We start from the raw sequence: 19,532 nt of genomic DNA, 5'->3' as shown, positions 1-19,532 counted from the left end.
ATTTATTGTTTCTCTAGAGCTTTTTTTGGAGGATTGATTCCTGCATGGTGGTTGATGTTACCATATTCAAGGAAGCTTAATTTCCTTTGTTGAAAATCAAGGCAGTATTTCAAGACTCTCCAAATTTCATCTGATCTTCTTCATTAAAGGCAATAAACAATGAACAGGCTCTTTCTTAAATTTTATGTTAGAAATCAGAGGCAAGCCGATACATACATCACGAGTGTGTTAATTTATGGAGGGGTTCCTAACGTGGCACTGTGAAGACTGATGAGATTTTCAGCGGAGTCCCTAGGTTGTGAGTGGTGGAAGGGAACAGTCATACCGGCTGGGCTGTTCCTTCTTTTCCTCAGCATGTGGTAGTTGGGTGGCAGCTTCATGGCAGACACTGTGCTACCCTCTGGGTGACTCTATTTGTCCCTTAGTATTCATGGAGACGGAGAGCCCTCTGGACACCCAAATCCTGAGATCCTCAAATGCTGTATAAAAAGGCACGCTATTGTCTATCGCTTACATGTTAAATATGGATTGACTATGATGGAAATTCTCTTATGACAGGAAGTCTGAGCGAGCATGTCAGTGCAGAGCTGTTTCTGAGCACTTTTGGTGTGGGGTGCGTTGAATCCACAGTTGTGAAACCCCAGGAACAAAGGGACTGGTAACAAGAGTGAACACAATATATCTTTATCCTAAAGACATTGTCGGGCTGCATCCGTGTGGGGAGATAATTCTAATGTTATGAAAAAGTTTATTTCCTCTGGAGTGAGCAAAGAAAAATCAAATACATCGTGTGAAGCCAAATGTATTTTCTTTTCTTTCTTTCTTTTTTCTTTGTTTTTTTTTTTTATGTGTGTTGGGGTTTTCTTGCACGTATGCCTGTGTGAGAATTCTGGATCCCCTAGAAATGGAGCTACAGAGAGTTGTGAGCTGCCATGTGGGTGCTGGGAATTGAACCTGGGTCCTTTGGAAGAACAGCTGGTTCTCTTATCCACTGAGCCATCTCTTCAGTGACCAAATGTACTTCCACTGCCTGGTGTCTTCTTTCTGTGTGTTATTGAATGTGGTACAGAGTTCACTACCATGCTGACGAGTCCATGGAATTTCTTTGCATATGTCACTCAAATATCTTAATCTCAGGGACTTATTCGGTGGTGACAAAGGGGAGTGAAATCCAGGTGACACGGAAGGAGGGACAGTGCCATAGGCTTCGTCAAATACAAACCTAGACATACCTGAGAATGGAAACCTCAGACAAGGAATTGCCTCCATCAGATGGCCTGTGGGCATTGTCTTCATTGCTAATTGATGTAGGAGGACCGGCCCTCTGTGGACAGTGCCATCCCAGGGCACGCAGGCCTTGGCTGTCCATGGACAGTGCCATCCCAGGGCACGCAGGCCTTGGCCCTCCATGGACAGTGCTATCCCAGGGCATGCAGGCCTTGGCCTTCCATGGACAGTGCCATCTCAAGGCATGCAGGCCTTGGCCCTCCATGGACAGTGCCATCCCAGGGCATGCAGGCCTTGGCCTTCCATGGACAGTGCCATCTCAAGGCATGCAGGCCTTGGCCCCCCATGGACAGTGCCATCTCAAGGCATGCAGGTCTTGGCCCTCTATGGACAGTGCCATCCCAAGGCACACAGGCCTGGGCTAGATGAGAAGGGTGGCTGAGCAAATGAGAGAGCATGCTAGTGGGCAGCATTCCTCTGTGGTTTCCACTTCAGTTTCTGCTGAAGTTGAGCCCATGATGGATACCTTGTCTGCCCCCAAGTATGACAGAGTTCCATAAGGAGCCCAGAGGACTTTAAGCAATGCTGGTTTATCCTCCCAGATAGTCTAGGACACAGTGGCAGAGGGATGGCAGGGAACCAGGGACCTGGGAAATCTAGGACATTTTTTCTTTCCGTTATTCTTTGTTGCCCCTTTTATGAGTTAAAATACACAGCTTCGGTCTGAAAAGAAGCTAAAATCCTTATGTAAAGAGCTTGTAAACAGACGCCCACTTGTACCATCTGCTTTTCTAACACAAGTGATTAAGCTTCTGAGCTATGATTGTTAAAATTTTAAAAACACAACAACCCCAAACACCTCCAAATAGATGCCTTATGCAAGTTTATGGGGGGGGGGCACATATGACATCTTGTAGAGTAAATAACGTGGAAAGGTTGAGAGAAGCTTTTTAATTTCCTTCCCTCCCTCCCCACCACTTTCTCTTTCTCTCCTCTCACCCTCCCCACTTTTCTCCCTTTTTCCTCCTCCCTCTCTCTCTTCCCTCCTTCCATTGTGAGTGTTATGGAAATGTATGATTTATGCAACTTGAAATATGCTACCGAGTCTACATTTTCAACAACCCGGAACAAGCCCTTATTTTTACATTCATTATTATTTTTGCCCTTGATAAAGAAACATGAATGCTCAAATGCAGGTGTGCACCTGTGCATATGGAGAGCGTGTCTTAGTTCCTTCTAGAATATATTAAAGGACCTGGGCTATTGGAAATTATGAATTCATACTCTTCATCCATAATGACTGAGGAAAGTCAGGTCAGAGGGAAATTAAGTATGTTAAGAGCTCTCCTTTTAATTGTATAATATCGATACTGCCTTTGTAGTTAATTTCCTTGACAAGTTTTGGAGCATATGGTTTGGATCCCTCATCCATTGCTAACGTGGAAATGACTCTAAATTGGGACATTTCATGTACGTGACATTGCTGGAGGGAAAAAAGAATAAGTATCACCCTGGACTGCAGGACTATGGAAATACCTTGGTGTCCTAGCTGGTCACTATTGGAGTGGACACCATATATGGAGGACCTCAAGTCAGATCAAATCTGTAGGTGAGGAAGCAGTATCAGATCAGGCCTGTGGGTCCTAGTTCCTCAGCCATATCCAGTCATAACCAGTCATAACCAGTCCTTACCCGTAGATCTGTCATATCTACTGGGGGGAGGAAAAAACCAACTAGGAAGAGTGTTTAGTTCTGGTGATGGCAATTCAGGTATCAAAGAGACCCCCATGTGATAATCTATGCCCCGACATGATGATCAGTTTGATGGGGTCTGGCCATTCCTTGTGGCCCATACCAGGTGCTGACCATACTGGTCCAGATGAGTCATTAGGCACCTTGGTTCCCTGGACCTCAGTCGTGTTGCTTTTTCTGCAGGTGGATTTTTCACAAATCCTGGGACATACATACTCCCTCCTACATGCTAAACATGTGTTCTCCCCCTGATCTGTCCCCCAGACCTGACTAGATTAGACAACGTCTCTCAAATTCTTCAACACAACGCTCAGCTCTCAGTTGACTAATTGAACTGATGGTGTAGGCCTGGTCTCCACTGTCAAGAGCTAGGGGTTTTGTAGGAGATTCCAACTGCTCTGTTCTAATAGAGAGAGTCCTGCCGATATCCCTGAGACTCAGTTCTGTGCATCAGAAACAGAATCAAGCCTACGGGTGGGTGATGATGCAAACCTGTGATTTATTGGTTCTGTTCACGTCCAAGTTTATGTGAGGCCACAAACTTCGGAATTTTTTAAAACTAGCAACTCAGGCAGTGCTCTCTTAGAGAGTGATGCTGTCTAGTTAAGTAACCATAATGAATGGTTCCAGGGAGAAGGTCTCTGAGTTTTCTCATGATGGTAGAGAGTGAGCTTTTCTTGGGGTAGGGGTGGGGGTGGGGGTGGGGTGGGGTGATGACAATTGTTCATTTTTTCCTGAACTGCTCCCCTCCCTCTCCCCCAAAAGTCCCCCCAAAATCAGAGTTAGGACTTACTTGACACGCTGCTTCTTGAACAGACAGGCTAACAGTCAGTGTCCTAGAACAAAGTCCACTAATTGAATTTCATCCACCAGGCTGAAATCTAGCAGCCACAGAAGACTCAGAACACTGGCTGGGTTTTTTTTTTTTTTTTTTTTCCCTTAGTTTGGAGTCTAAAGTCATTTTTTAAACGTGAGTGATGCAATTTCTTGTATCTTTCATTTAAAATGCTACTTGGTAAACAGCGGCGCAGATTAGTGTATTTGTAATTTAAATGAAGACCATACATCAAGCCAGAGTCTGCAAAGAAAGGAGAAGTTTGGGGAATGATTCATGCCCCCTCTCTGTGTGATCTACTGTAGAAAATAAATAGGTGAGGAAAAGCCGGAAAGAAAAGATCTGTGGATTTGGGGAGACAGAAGCTGAACTGTCTCTGGAAGTCCCTCCCAATAGCTAATCTTTGTTTTCTTCAAGCCCACTAATAAATTCTTCCTAATTCATTTTTTATTTTCTCTCGGGGTCTGCTTGCTGATTTGCTTCAACAAAGGAAGCATCATGTTACACCTTTTAAATAATTGATGGTTCTCAATCCAAGCCAGCTTCAAGGAAATTCTGAAAATAGGTACCGATTGAGCAGATGCCTCCTTCCTCTCCACATTCCCTCCTTAGCACTCTCTGCTCTTAATGTTTGTTTAATAAAACCACATTCCCCTCCCCCCTTTTCTAACCTCCTGATGGAGCCATAATGCTGCCTACCACAAGGGTTTGGGCATTACCTGGTACTTGGCGTCTCTCATTTGTTTCACGTCATTCTGCTTTGTTAAAGATTACAGGGAGCTGTTTGTTGTGAGTGGAAGTATTAAAGAGCTCTTAATTAATCAGCAGAAATAATTAGCAAAAATGTTATGTCATCTTCAGCACCAGAGACGGCTTGTTGTGAATATAAAAGGCAAAAAACGGGCTTAAAGTTGTCCTCAGGATCCTGCAGTGTAATTTTCACAAGGACCCCGCTGCCCTGAAAGCTGGGCCAGCTATGACCTTGCCCATCTCCAGCAAGTTCTGGAAGGTTTCAAGAAAGTGAGGAGATCTATGTTTTCCCCCAAGGGTGAGAAAAGGTTTTCATTTTGCCTCCCTATGGTTATCCCTATACTATCCCTTGTGGTTGTTCAAGGTTTGGTAAAGCCATGCTGGCTTTTAGGCCTCTGTGGTTGGTGACCTTAGACTGGTCCACAGAGGTTCTAGCTACTCCTCATGACTGTGTAAGCCAGACTGCCTTCCAGGGTCTTATCTCCATTACTTGTAGCATGATGGCTCTGGGCTCTCTCTCTCTCTCTCTCTCTCTCTCTCTCTCTCTCTCTCTCTCTCTCTCTCTCTCTCTCTCTCTCATCCCTTCCCCTCTGTCTCTCTGTCTGTCTGTCTGTTTCTCTGTCTGTCTCTCTCTCTCTCTGTCTCTCTCTCTCTCTCTCTCTCTCTCTCTCTCTCTCACACACACACACACACACACACACACACACACACACACACAGGCCTCTGATAGTTAGCAGTGGCCTTCTACTTTCCAGGACATGAGAAGCCATGCTGGTTGCTCAACGGGTCCTAATCTGTGTGAAAAGAAGGTAAACTCTCCATCCTGTTCCTTCTCATCATTTTTCTTAGTCATTTAGTAGGTTTTTTTTTTCCTACCTAGACACTTTCCTTCTTCGTTCCTGCCTTCCTACAATTCAGAGACAAAGTGGAAGAGGAATTTTCAGCTAAGTGTTAGACTTGGGAATTTTGCCTGAGTTATTGAAAAAAATCACATACTTTGAAAATACTCCTCTGTCTTCATTCACAAGAAAGCTTTCTCTGTTGGAAACTGTACCAAGTCATTTGCCTACGTTGTTGAAATGGGGAGGGGGCAGATATTGAGAAGGCTGACTCCAGAATACCGAGTGTGAATTCACACTGAGGGGAGTTTGCTGCTTCATTCATCATGGGATAAGGATGTATCTAAGTTAAATAGTATTACCCACTTCAAAAATAGCTTAGTTTCTCACCATTCTAGTCTATTCCAGTTTTCCCTTGTTAAAAAGTTTCCTGGGAGATACTGAAGTCCTTTTTGCTCTCTTTTCCCAGCAAACAGTAGTTCCTGCACATAATCTGCATTTACTGGTATTGCCTCTTCCTGTGGCCTTTATGGAACCGGCCCCTTCCAAATCCTCAAGAAGCTAACCCTGTTCAGACCCACATGAACAGTGCCTGACAGGAAGTACGGAAGCAGAGCCTCTGCTGCAGGCCTCCCTGTCTCCCTCTGCCCTCAGGTGACGTGCAGAGGGACAGAGGAACAGCACCCACGTCCTCCCAGAGCGCCTTTGCATGTGCTGTCCACTTCACGGTCTTGACAGTACACGAATTTCCAGCAAGCATAGCCAGACTTGACCTGAGTGCAAGTAGGTTCTAAGGCTGCGTGGTGTGGTGAGCTAGATTTAACAGGGGGTTTTCCCTGAGGAGAGGTGTGTTGTCTATGACTATGATGCTGTGATGTCAGGACTATGATGTACTCAGTGGTTTCTCTCTTTCTTGGTGTGTCCATTCCTTAACACGGACTAGGGACTCAGTACCAACTTTTGCCCTCTGGAGGTGAAGAGGTACTTCCATGTCAAAGGAAGTGCCTGTAAAATGCAGAGGCTCCTGCAAGGGGTGGTTTAGGGGCGGTGGCTTTGTGGCAATTTACATTCACACAGGATGCAAAAATATTCTGTGGGCTAGGGAGGCAATTCGTGATGCTTGCTCCCAACTGGAGTGGAGTGGTGTTATTCATGCTGTAAGTGATGTGAAAGATGTCCCCTGTACAATATACATCCAAGCCACTGCATCTATGAGTGCGGGTTCCTGGAATGATGTCTTTGTTGTCGGCTCATACATCCATCCTCAAATAGTTAACAGGATGTAAGCAACTTCCAGTTTATAAAACTGTGTTCCCATCTGTATTTTTTATTCATTTGGGATTCGTGAAACCAGGTACAATGAATAGTAGTGGGTGTTCTAGGTTACCCACAGAAATCCTCTCACTCAATTTTCCTTGTCCTTTTTGAGACACCGTAACATGTCGCTCAGCTGGCCTTGAATTTGCTGTGTAGCTGAGGATGACCTTGAACTTCTGGTCCTCTTGTCTCCACCTTCTTAATACTAGAATTACAGCTGTATACCACCATGCCCAGTTTGTGTGGTACTGGGAATGGAGCCCAGAGCTTCTCGTATGTTAGGCAAGTACTCTACTCACTGAGCTACGCTCTGAGCCTGTGTAACTGAACTTCTGAAGATTGCTTTGAGGGCCTTATGGTCATATCATATATATATATATATATATAGAGAGAGAGAGAGAGAGAGAGAGAGAGAGAGAGAGAGGAGAGAGAGAGAGAAACTTTCCATCTTTTACTTATATCCTATACTAGGTATTTATTTTTTATGGGAAATATGGATGCATATATATATAAGTAAGGATGATAGAGAGAGAGAGAGATAGAGAGAGAGAAAGAGAGAGAGAAAGAGAAAGAGAAAGAGAGAGGCAGGAGGAGATAGAGAGGGAGAGACAGAGATACAGAGAGACAGAGACAGAGAGAGAGAGGGAGGGAGATGAGTGTATGTGTGTGGGCATGAGGCAGCTTTGTCCAATTGCTTCTCCCCTGCCCTTATGTACACTCTGGTTACCAGGCTTGTGTGACAAGTGTCTGTACCCATGAGCCATCTCACTGCCCTGAGTAACACATTGTCACCTGAGCACTGCTGTCATGTTGGTCACAGCCATGGGCACCGTGTTCCAACAGGAACATGAACCGCACAGCCCAGCACCTGCACCCTGTCCCCTCTGTCCCTCAGCTTTCTTTAAACAACACAAACCCAAGTGAGCTTCCCCGGGCTTCTAACTCTGCAGTGCCGTTTGGGTAGGATCTTTCCTAATGTTTCTTTACACTCACACAAATTACAGCTTTTCAACAGGCCTCCTGTGCTCACAATCCTGGAAAATAAATAGGGTTGGCTTTTTCCATTTGTGTTTTCCTGCCTCCTGGCTCATTCTTGAGCGTACTGCAAACACTCTGGTTTTCTCTGTCAACCAGCCTCCTTTCTTGACTCTATTCCCTGTCAAATTCCAACCCACACCAGACCTCTTCCTCCTCTCTGGTCCCAGTAGATCTTCAGCTCACATTCTACCCACAAGTTCCTTTCAGAATTACACCTCTGTTTTCCAGTACCCCAATATTTCTCAAAGCAAATAAAATATGCTTCCATCTGGGTATTTTCATAGCCTCGAGGTATTAAGGAGGCGCTTGGACTGAAGCATCAGTCTTGGTCATTTGTCATGCATTGTCATTTTAACTCTATCCTTGTCATGCAGGTCTGAGGCAGGGGTTGTGCTGGATGGGTTGGGTGGAGGACTTTGTGCCTAAAGGGTGTCCCAGTGAACAGACTTAGCAGTTTTCTGAAGGTTAATGCAGACATCTCCTTGAAATGTTCCCCGCTAAAGTCCACAATTAGCAAGTTTATGCCTCCAAAGAGTATCATGGAAAATGGGCTGGTGCCATCTGCCTATTTAGTTGTCCCACATCTTTTACACAGATCGTTGTACCAGGCCAAATATCCAACAAGTTATTAGGAGCATCCAGTTACCTGTGGGTTGTGAGCTTTACTGTGTTTCTTCCCGTGGGTGTAAGTCTGCATCACCGTTGCTCAGAACACGTCTTGTATATAATAGTAATGATGGGAAGTGTCAAGTCCTATGTAATGGTCTCCTTCATATTTCAAAATTGGAAAAATACAAGACAGTTAGTAAGGTTGGGTCTCACAGCTTCCTTTGATGGATATACTTGTAGAAACAACTTTTGTTCACTTTTGGTGAAAACCCACTGAGAAGTTACTTTGCAAACGCGTGCCTTTCTGTCCATTCCCAAATAAGAAACAAAGCCCTCATGTGCAGAGAAATGCGGGCAATTTTCAGACTGGTGTCAAGTGAGTCTGTTGATCTTGAAAGAATGTTTTTGTTTTTGTTTTCTTCCAAAGGCTACACACGGTGTTGTAATGGGAAATGCTTTGAAACCCTTACTGGTGCATTCAGTAAAAATCAGAGAGGAATGGAAGATTAATAAATTCAAGAAAGCTGAAAAGAATAGAAAACTTAAAATTAAAGACTATTCCTTGGTTGGCGGGCTATTACAGCCCTGAGTGTATATATAGGGAAATCAGAGACTTGCTAAAGGCTCAGAATACTATCATAGCTATTAATGTGTGCTCAACTCTATTGCCTCGGGGATTTTATTAAATGCAGTGGCCAAGAGAATGACCTCACCTTTTCTTTTCTTTTTTTCCTCTTTTGGGTTGGATCCTTGCTTGTATCACATAAATGAATAGAGCTATTTGCTGGTTCATCAATGAAACGACCTTAGATGGCGAAGATGTAAGGAAAGCACCCTACGCTAACACTGTTGCAGTTTGAAAGGTAAGCTCCTCCCCATGAGACTTCGAGATGCCAATGTTCTCTTAAGATCTGTGTGACATCATGCCCCCAATACACATGCGAGGGTCAAGGAGCCCATCGATATCTCTGTCTATTACATTGTGTTGTGTCGGTGAGAATTCATTTATAACCAATGATACAGTCAACAAAAAGATCTGAGGTTTTCCTTGTTTAGTCTTTTAGAGTGCAAAAGCATTATTATTATTATTATTATTATTATTATTATTAATATTTAAATAGGCATGGTTTGACTGTGTAGCTTTGTCTCACTCTGCAGCCTTGGCTGGCCTGGAACACCCTATGTAGACCAGGCTGGCCTCAAACTCTCAGAGCTCTGCTCTGCCTCTGCCTCCCAAGTGCTGGGATTATAAGTGTGCATCACTATGGTCTGATCCCAAAGCCGCATTATTGAATGCTCTCCGGGGCTTCATTATGTTGCATGTGCTGGTGGAAGATGTCATGTGTGGTTGGAGTCATGAGGCTCCTTGCCCAAGCTGTGCCCTTGTTGCACTGAGATTAGTTATGCTGACTATAAAATGTGGTTGTCAAGGTCAGCCCATTTCTGAGTTCTGTATGTTGGTGGAGTACAGAGTATAAAAGAGTACTTTTCTGTGCATCTTGTGCTGTGCTTATGACAGGCAAAGCTCTCTGATGATTCTAGCTTCCATAAATAGAATTACAAACTCATTATCTACTGAATGCTTTGTTATTTCCAGGGATAAATGTTGAGTTTATTTTGCTGCATTTTTTCGAAGGAAAACTATAGATTTCCATAGAGAACTGTAGGTCACCATCCATTACTCTGCTGGTATTCTGGGCGCAGCGTCTTTACTTGGACCTATGGACCACAGGGAGGTGATTGTCACAGGAGGCTTGTGGGGATGGGGGAGGGCCATGCTTCTTTCAGAGTCTCCCACATAGGGGGAGCCCAGGCAGCAGCAGTGGCATGCCTACTGAGCATGTGCAGTATGGCCTGCTCTAGGCCTGCTTGTGCCGAAATGAATGCCCTCTCTGCCCCCCCCCCCCAAGCCCGTTCTTCTCCATGGTGTTTGCTCCAGAGCCTTCTGGAGTGTGGCAGGCCTCTGAACATAGGCAACAGGTTTTGGCTTCAGTGTGAAAATGGCACTTTCAAAGCAGAATTCCTTTCACATGGGACCTGAATTGTTTCTTTACAAATCGACGATGTTTTGGGAGTGGGAAAACACATTTCAGTTCTAGAAGTGGAGAGGAATCACGGTGGCCTTAGCTTTGTTGTCTCAGGTCAAACCCCTAAAAAAGAGTTCTGGCCCCAAACCCTTCAGTCCTATGAGTCTGGGGTATGATATGTTGCTTGTAGTAGGATCCCTTTTATTCCAAATGTTGTTTGCACTTAAATCTACTTGTCTGGAAGGTATTGTTTCAGAAAACCTGAGTGTGCTTCAAATTCATGCTTGCTGTGCTCCTGCAAAAAGGGCCAATTATTGCACATTAAAAGTAGGCTGGCTTTTATAAAGTATTTATCACAAGATTGCTTTAAGTAACAGTTCTCTTAGAGATTTTTTTAAAAATAAGACTTGATTTGAAAAAACATTAGTGGCTCCTCTCCTGACTTTTGGACAACACATCTACTTTAATGTGAGGCAGATTAAAGGGTAAAATCGTGGAATGAGTTTGTAAGTGGACTGTATAGTAATGAATGGTGTGTGTGTGTGCGTGTGTCTGTGTATCTGTGTGTGCACAGATGGATTTCCCATGTTTGCTGCCTGTGTGGAGGCCAGAGGTGAATGTTGGCAATCTTCTTCAGTCACTCTTCGACCTTATTTTTGAATACGGGGCATCCTCCTGTCTCCACGCCCCCATGACTAAGGCCTCAAGCACCTGATGTTTTACATTGTGCTGGTGACGCAAACCCAAGTCTTCATGCTTGGGCAGCTATCTCTTTCCTCACCGAACCATCTCATCGGCCCGGGAATTAAATTTAGGAAATAATTGACTTTTGCAAAGTTCTCCAGAGAAAGCACCGTCACCGCTGTTGTTGCCAGAGTACATCAGAGAAAAGGGCGGGGGGAGGAAGGCAGGCCAGTGTGGGTTTGGGAAAGATAAATAAATCTGTTTGTTTGGACGGTTGCACTCTGCATTATGCATGTACGTAAAAGTGAGGTTTGCTTTGATCCTGTCTATTAAAAGTTTATTTTTAAACTCAGACTGGGCAGGAATCCAGCAATGCTCTTTGTCCTACAACACATCCTGGGTTTCGGGTCCCCAGCCTGGCAGAACTGTGGCTAAGCGGGAGGAAGCAGGGAAAAGTATGGATAGTTGATGGGTGCTGAGGGTTTTTTTTCCCTCCCTTCCTCCCCTCCAGTTTTGAAATTCAAATTGAATGCAATTTTCAGCTCATTTGAGCCAGAATATAGTGTTGCTGAGCTTCAGTGGCTCCTAAATTCAAAACTCACGGGAGGAAACAGATATCGTCTGTCAGTGGGGTGGGAGAGAGGAGGCCACACATTTTATTCGGAGGAGGCAGAGCCTTAGTCACTAATTCCAACCTTCCGAGGACTAATCATTCACCAACCAACTGATCAAGTAATCAATGAGACCTTCAAGCCACCCAGCTCATGAAGTCCGGGAGTGGCTCCTCACCCCTCCCCAGCTCCTAAGAATAATTGCTCGTCTATTTTTGTATCATGGGTATTTTAATACCTTCTCATTGCAAGGCTTAGGCAGAATATCTTGGCAATCTTTTTTTTCTGCCCTTCCTGGCTATTTTTTATTGTTTTCATCTCTAGTGACTTCACCAATGCCATTTACTTATGACTGAAAATTAGCAGAAGGCTTGATGTTGTCTCTGCAGGGACAAAATTTGAGCAATGTTTTATCAAATAGACTGTGTGTGGGGGGAACTACTTCTTTCTCAAGGCAAGCCTAAGTGCCAATTAAAAGGGGAAGACCCTCTCACAGCATACTGGAGCCTGCGAATGTGGCTTATCTCCAGCATGGATGTTTCAGGAACCCTTGAGAATGCCTCTCTGTGAATTTCTGACACACTGGATATGTGCCCTGGGAATACAAATGGATTCCAGCAATGATGATTTGACATCCTTCCTCTGATTTCAGAAGTGATGCAGAGTGGCGGTCCTGCTCCTGGTGTGTGTTACAGGCTTTAGCCCCCAGTGCTTAGCCCTGTGCAGTTAGTGTGAGCCAAAATGTCCAGGGACAATGGAATCCACTCATTAGCCCTTATTAGGCAAATTTACCATTTTTTACTCTCAAACTCCAAGAGAAAAATTTATGATAAATTAGATCTCAGTTTGTAGTCATAACATTTAGAAATGCAAAATGTTTGTAGTAAAAGTAGGATCTGGCAGCATATATATTTTTATAGATAGCATGTGTCTGTGTGTATATGCACTTTTGTGTGTGTGTGTGTGTGTGTGTGTGTGCTTGTGTGTGTGCACTATGCTTTATTCTATCATAGCCTCTGAGCATGTGCCTGCAGGGACTTCCAAATGCTTACTTTCACATTAATAAAGTGATCAACTTCTCTATTGTCCTAATGGCAGTGCCCTTGGGTGTGAGAACCCAGAGAGCAGTCCTTTGTAACACCTCCTTTTTAAGGACTGGTGCCCTGGCACATCAACCTGCTTTCCTCCAGTGATGCCACAGTGCAGCTACTGATGTAAGTTGCAAGAATTCAAGTGTTCGGCGGGGAAATTGTGATGTATGGTGAGAATTCATGTTTGGGATCAGTACCCATTGAATCCTTGGAATTTCCCATTGGATAAGAGCATCTCTTGTTGAACTGATAACACCCTTGGGCCCCTGGACAAGAGCAGCTCTCCAGAAAGACAAAGCCATGGACAGTGCTTGGGGCTCACAGTTCCACCTCTCATCTTCAAGGTAGGAGAGATGTAGATGAATTTATAAATGGTCTTATTAAATAAAAAACACAGAGCCAGATATAGGGGTGAAAATCTGAGACATTAGAGAAATAGGGAAAGTCACAGCCAACCTTACCTCACCAATTCCGAAGCTTCCAAAAGAGTAAGTTACTTCCTGTCTACCCATGCCTGTATGTCTTGCTGTTCTACCATCTGATTTGCTCTCTCTGTCCAGCAATATCACTTCCTCTTACTGCCCAGCTCTGCCACTTCCTGTCTGTCTGTACAGACCTCCAGACCTCCATGGTTAAGTAGTGTTGGAATTTAAGGCATATGCTACCAGGCCTGGCTGTGTTCCTAGTGTGGCCTTGAACTCACATAAATCCAGACAGATCCCTGCCTCCCAAGTGATAGGATTAAAGGCATGTGCCAACATTGCATGACTTTTGTGTTTACTTATAATGGCTGTCTGTTTTCCTCTGATCTCCAGGCAAGCTTTATTTATTAAGCTTTATTTATTAGAGAACAAATAAAATATCACCACAGAGAGAGTAGATGGTGGTAGAGTCACTACCTACCAGAGCTCCTTGGTGAAGACACCACGAGAATCCCTGAAACATGAGGTTCTGAAAGCACATGAAGGTCCTGGGAGGGCAGGGGACCAAAGCACGAAGCTCTGTGCCCTTTGCATGTATTCTCAATGATCTTTTATTGATATGTAGCCTTTGTAAAATCATTTTCTAATATAACACACGGGGGAAAGTACTTCCCCGTGTGCTGTGAACTACCCTAGTAGCATATTATCAGAATCAGAGACGGAGTTCAAGAAAGGCTCTCATTTGTAGTCAGACAAAAGTTCTGGGTAGCCAACAACTTTGGAGTGCTGTATAAAGTACAGCTCATTCCTGAGGGGCTGAGTCCTAAACCTGTGGGCTGTGAGGCAGGCGCTCTCTCTCTCTCTCTCTCTCTCTCTCCTCTCCTCTCTCTTTGCTCTCTGGTGTGTGTGTGGTGGCAAAACGGTTATATGCCTTCACTCTCCCGCGCACGGCATGCCGCTTGTGTTGTCTGGTGATGAGTTGTGCGTATAACACTCCCGGCGATCTATGGGTATGTGCTTGCCCTCTCTCGAGCACTGTCTATGCTCGACGACTCTGATTCTACGTAGGTAGTAGTTTTGCTATGAGAACGATGTCTCTCTCTCCCTCAATGTGAGCTCCGCACGAGGCGATGCGTTCAACACAGTCGAATATGGGAAAAACTCTTCATGCGCTTGGTAGCAGTGACGTACCATCTCTTTGTAGTCTTATGCCACTTAGGTGAGTTACGTGTGCGAGCGCTGTCCATATGAATCTACATGTGTTAGAGTGAGTCGTACATGTACTAAATTAGTCATAGAGCTTTTATTTCTATCAGATGTGTTTAGTTTGCTATTTGAGAGCGTTCTATACAATCTCATGCATCTGTGTGTGTGAGCGTGTGGAGTCTTACTAGGGTACGCGCGTTGGCGCATGCTTTTCTTGAGTCCTTAAAACTGATAAACACATTGAACCCTCTCTAGAGGAGTACAGCGATTACTAGTGTAATTCATATCAGTCTAGAATATATACATACATCGAGTCCTAGCGCTAGTCACTTTTTTTTCCTTGAAGCAACCTCTATACCGCTCTCCCATACAAGTCATATGGGCTCTCGTCCTATAACGCTAATCGCGCTCACATTGTAGATCGCCCCCACGCAGTTCGAGCACTCACATGTCCACTCTCTCTAAGCTGAGGCAATGTAGAGAGCAAAACTGGCGTCCCGATGCACCACATGCGAGAATCCTCTCTGGCTCGTGACTGCGGTATTTCACACGTCTACACTCGCAACCTCATAACGGGAGTCTGGACAGTCTCAAAGATTGCCGCGATTACAATGCGAGCCTGATACTTCCATTTAGTGCCGCGGAAGGCTTCGCGACCGGAATAGCAGTCAGTCTTCATGCTGCATCTGAGATGTCATGCGGTACAGCCGAGCGACTGTTTGGTCTCAAAGGACTATGCGCAAACGTGGTTCGTTCAACTCGCACGCACGAAACGATGGCGGCATCTCAGTCAAGCTAGGACAGGCGACAGTAGTCCATTCATCCGAGCATGGCTGAGGCTGATAGCTGGGAACAAAGATTTCTCTCGTTTATGTCTGTACACACAGATCGAGAGAGTGAGATCTGCGCGAGAGTGCTCAAATACAAGGATGGTTCCAATAAGTGAGCTTAGCCCAGGGAGATCCACGTTCACGCACTAGAGGAGGACTTCATAGTAGCTCTAGACGTCTTTAATAGTCTCGATAGTGTGAATTTTATCCTGCGGAATGATCGCTTTCCGTCATATAATAATGCCCACTTAAGACAACTACTCTGTCTCGTGTGATGAGTATCTTGTGACTAGCGAGAGAGTGCTGTGTATAGAATAAGCTCAAGCTAAATCATATCGACAACACTTGACAGGCGCGACGTGACAGCGACTAACTCATGTGGAGCGTGATAACCGAGCTCACTCCACACCATTCGACAAGCGGACCTCACGTACACCATTATTACGTCACGTCACACAGCTGGTCCAGGCATCTATACACACAGCAAGTATTTATTGCCATATTCTCACTCTCCTAGTGCGGGATCGTACCCGTACTGGAATAATGAGTAGTAGACATTTTGTTAAAGCCAAAAATGGGTGAGTCGGAGGGTCTATGTAGTCTTCTAAGCATAGTTCAGCATGAGATGCTAAGGAATGGCCATCCATGGTGTAAGGAGGCAGAGCGCATGATCAGCCTGAGGGCAAGCAACATGGCTCAATACAGTTGTGTAAGCAGTTACTACCAAGGTCTCTGTAGTTTACTCTTTGTGTGCGTCAGCTTGAGCCAGATCCCAGGTCTGCCTGTCCCGTATAAGAAATGCAAAGGTGAATCAAAGAGGAACCTTCACTCACATTGCCTGTCGTGCCCATGATGATGAAAAGATTCAGATAAAGTGCAAGTAGGCGTGACACACATATCGACTCTAGCCATGTAGCCCCATTGGCCACTAGGGTTTGGATGGGAATTAGTTACGGCTGGAAGTGAGTGACTCGCAATTGGTGAGTAAGGAAGTAGGCGACGAGCAACGTTTGGTCTCTATAATGAAGGTGGCGAGATCCCCACTATAAGAGAAATGGCGCGATTAGCGCATTGCAGGCTAATGCTTCCAGACGACCAGAAGGGCTATTCTATATATATATATACAAGACATCAGCCAAAGAACTAACTGCGCAGCCCACGAGAGAGAGAGACTGACACCCTCTCGAAGGAGAAGGGCATAAGAGATGTTGGCCAAGAGAATATCTAGTTGAAGAAAAAGTATATCGCGAAAGTAGTTGAAACTGAGCCATGATGACTTTTTGGTGCAGCTTATAGTTGTTCCAAAGAGAAATCAATTTCGATGGGCGGGGATGGGTAGGTGGTAGGCAGCAATTATTCCTAGTGGCAAGGGGTTATACTGAGCAAAGTGAGACATGTCGTTGGTGATTTTCAGCTTGCATGAGAATAAATATTAAAGTATCATATAAAAACTTAAGTCAATGTGCAAAAGTTCTCACAGAGAATTATGCTGTCGCGTGCCGTTAGGGCGATTCTCTAGCTAACCCAAGACTTATACAACAGCCTCTTGCATGGTTTTGAGTGTATTATTTGAATGAGATCAATTTAACTACAATGTGGATCTGCCATCTCTTAGAACTTTTATTAAGTTAAATAATCTTGTATTGTAATTTTTTTTGGTCCGAGCGAGAAAACTGGGACTCGACAGTATGCGAGAGATTGTCCCTGACCTGGGCAGGCCAGGACCAGTGGTGTATATAGCCTCTCCTCATGAACATCCAACCTACATGCATTACATGTTTATTGTTGCTCTACCCAAGCCCAACACTTTCTCCTTTTTCTATTAAGCCAGTTGTCATTTTTCTTAATTTTTGAAACATTCTTAAATACTAAGAATCTTAATTCCTTTTAAAAGTGATGTGCTTTGGGGTGATCGAGTGGTTCACTGGGTAAAGGCCTTTGATACCAAGTCAGGCGGCCTCAGTTTGAACCCTGAGACCCGCATTGCAAAAGGAGAAAACTGACTTCTAAAAATTGTCTTTTGACCTCATTCGTGTGTCTTGCAGGTGTTACTTCACACATACAAATAAACAAGTAAATAATTAAATTTAATGTGTTATATAAATGTCTTCTTGTTTTATGTTTGCCCTTTAATTTTGCCTTGTATGCCTTTTCACTGTAAGATAGTAGTCAAATATTGTTTCGTGTTGGGAGGTGTTTATGATCACATTTCCTTTGGTTTTTTTGTTTGTTTGTTTAGATTGGCTTTTCCCTGAAAGAAAGAAAAATACTGTCAATTTCAATTGTTAGGTTTTGGTTTATAATGGTCCTTACGAATTCCCATAGCTGCTGAGACTAGTGCATTGTGAGTTTTATGAAGCCGTTGTAGAAAAATGTCTGCATTGAGTTGGTCAGGCGCTCGGAGTGAATGGTTCCCCTAGATGGTTTGGAATCAGGAGATGAGCAACTCAGCTGATATTTGAGGACACTTCAGCTAAGAAGTTAGGTGACTATACAACTTGCCTCGAGAAAATGGATTTTAGAGGACATTCATTAATCCTAATTTTCTGTTATGGCAGGGGGGACAGTTGCTAAAGGGCATCCATACAGGAATTTATACATATTAGGCTGAGTGTGTGGTGTGGAATGAGGATGACATGTACCAATCCCTGAACGTCCAGTCGTAGGCCTCCCAGAAGAGAGACGTTTGTGCTCACATGCCTGGTAACGTGTGAATGCCAATGACCCCTCAATTGGATACTCTTATCCTCTTTTTGTGAGAGGGCATGATTAGTGTGATGTTCAATACTGGTGCACAAATCGTGTGAAAATACTGGACTGGGACTAGTCTGCAGGGATTGGGCCTTCGATTTCTGTGTGGATCATGTTAATACATTTCGGTGTGAAAGTGGATGTCTTGCCCTGTACCTACTGGGTGACCCTGAACGTGGCGGTATCCTGGATGCAGTATGAGAGCCCACAGCTATATCGTGCAACTCTCTTGCTTCCTGATTCTGACATCATCTATCCCGCTCACTTGCTTCTAAGCTTGTCTCTCCACCAATCCTACTCGATACCGCTCTCTAGCATTACTTGAGTGTCCCTGAATATAGTGAAGCTTGTGTGGGCTGATAGAAAGATAAATCCTTGCTTTTAATCTGCCTTACAAAGGTAGCATTTTCCTCGTCCGAATATTCTTATATCTACAAGCAACAGGAAACGTAACTTGGCTGAACGATGTGATGTTAGATTGGGCTTATCTTTTTATCATGATAATACCCTCACTTATCGAGAAAAGTAAGATAACTGTAGGCAATCATCACTCTTCCCTTCTCTGGCCCTGTAATATGATCCAATTAAATTAAGTAGTGTGTTAATATAATACTAACAAGGACTACATCGTGCTCTTACACCACCTACTAGCGTCCTTCGCTCTATGCTCCTAGTTGCTCTTCCCAGATTTAGGGTCACAGTATTGGAGTAAGCTGTGTGTTCTAGGTCCACGTGCAGAAAACTGTGCCGTGCCATGTTCCCTCGGCTTCTTTCCGACGCTTCATTAGAGTAGTAAATCACACCTCTTGCTGTGCTGCGTAGCTGTTGCAAGTCTATGCTATGCCAGCGCAGATCCAGAAATTGCACCCTTCTCACCTTGACTTCATAAAACTTTCTGCTTTGCCCCATCACATTCTTTCATTTCAATCGATCCTCTGAGCTTTCTCACGAGGATCTCTCCTCCCCAAACTCTCAATCGACCTGACATAGGCTTAGCGCCAGATTGAACAGAGCTCCTCATAACGCAATTACCATCCCTCTGCTCTGATTCAGGACTACCGCAATCCACCAACCTTCTCCACTCGACTTTTTGGTATCTTACTACTTGTTCGGTGCGTTGTCTATTAGATAGCATGAACACTTCCGTCAGATATGAGCGGTAATTATTTTGTTCGAGGACTCTTGTTGGTCGTTACCTTTAAACTCACTCCTTCACTCGATATTGGCGACTTGTATAAGAGACTTCCCCCACATACGAGGCACCCTGTCTGCATGACTATTCTCATAGAGAATCCTAGCATACGACTGCATAATGCTCTCTATCAAGGCTTGTTGCTTTCCCCAGCCTTACCCTGTACTCAACTCTGCGATCGCCGCAGCTCTGATTCCCTATGGCTGAACCCGTTTTTCACATGCGTGAGAAATTATGTGGCCAATGACTGAGGCATACATTGAGTATTGCCGTATTGCAGTAGGCTTACCAGGACCGGACAGATCGTCACTTGGGTGGTGTGCATCGCAGTTATCCCTACATTGTATAATA

General features: G+C 44.4%; 1 protein-coding gene across 4 annotated transcripts in view; it reads left to right on the top strand.

Moving 5' to 3' along the window:
* Esrrg (estrogen related receptor gamma) overlaps positions 1–19,532 on the top strand; it is a 629,832-nt gene that overhangs the window by 173,910 nt on the left and 436,390 nt on the right. For all 4 annotated transcript variants that reach the window (XM_028876745.2, XM_028876742.2, XM_028876743.2 and 1 more), the window contains exon 2: positions 9,143–9,230. The gene's annotated coding sequence lies outside the window, so the exon portion shown is untranslated. The remainder of the gene's footprint in view (positions 1–9,142; positions 9,231–19,532) is intronic.

This window comes from Peromyscus leucopus, chromosome 15, assembly GCF_004664715.2.
Source record: "Peromyscus leucopus breed LL Stock chromosome 15, UCI_PerLeu_2.1, whole genome shotgun sequence".
Classification (NCBI taxonomy): domain Eukaryota; kingdom Metazoa; phylum Chordata; class Mammalia; order Rodentia; family Cricetidae; genus Peromyscus; species Peromyscus leucopus.
The sequence above is the reverse complement of the archived record's forward strand: the minus strand, read 5'-3'. Positions and strand labels throughout refer to the sequence as shown.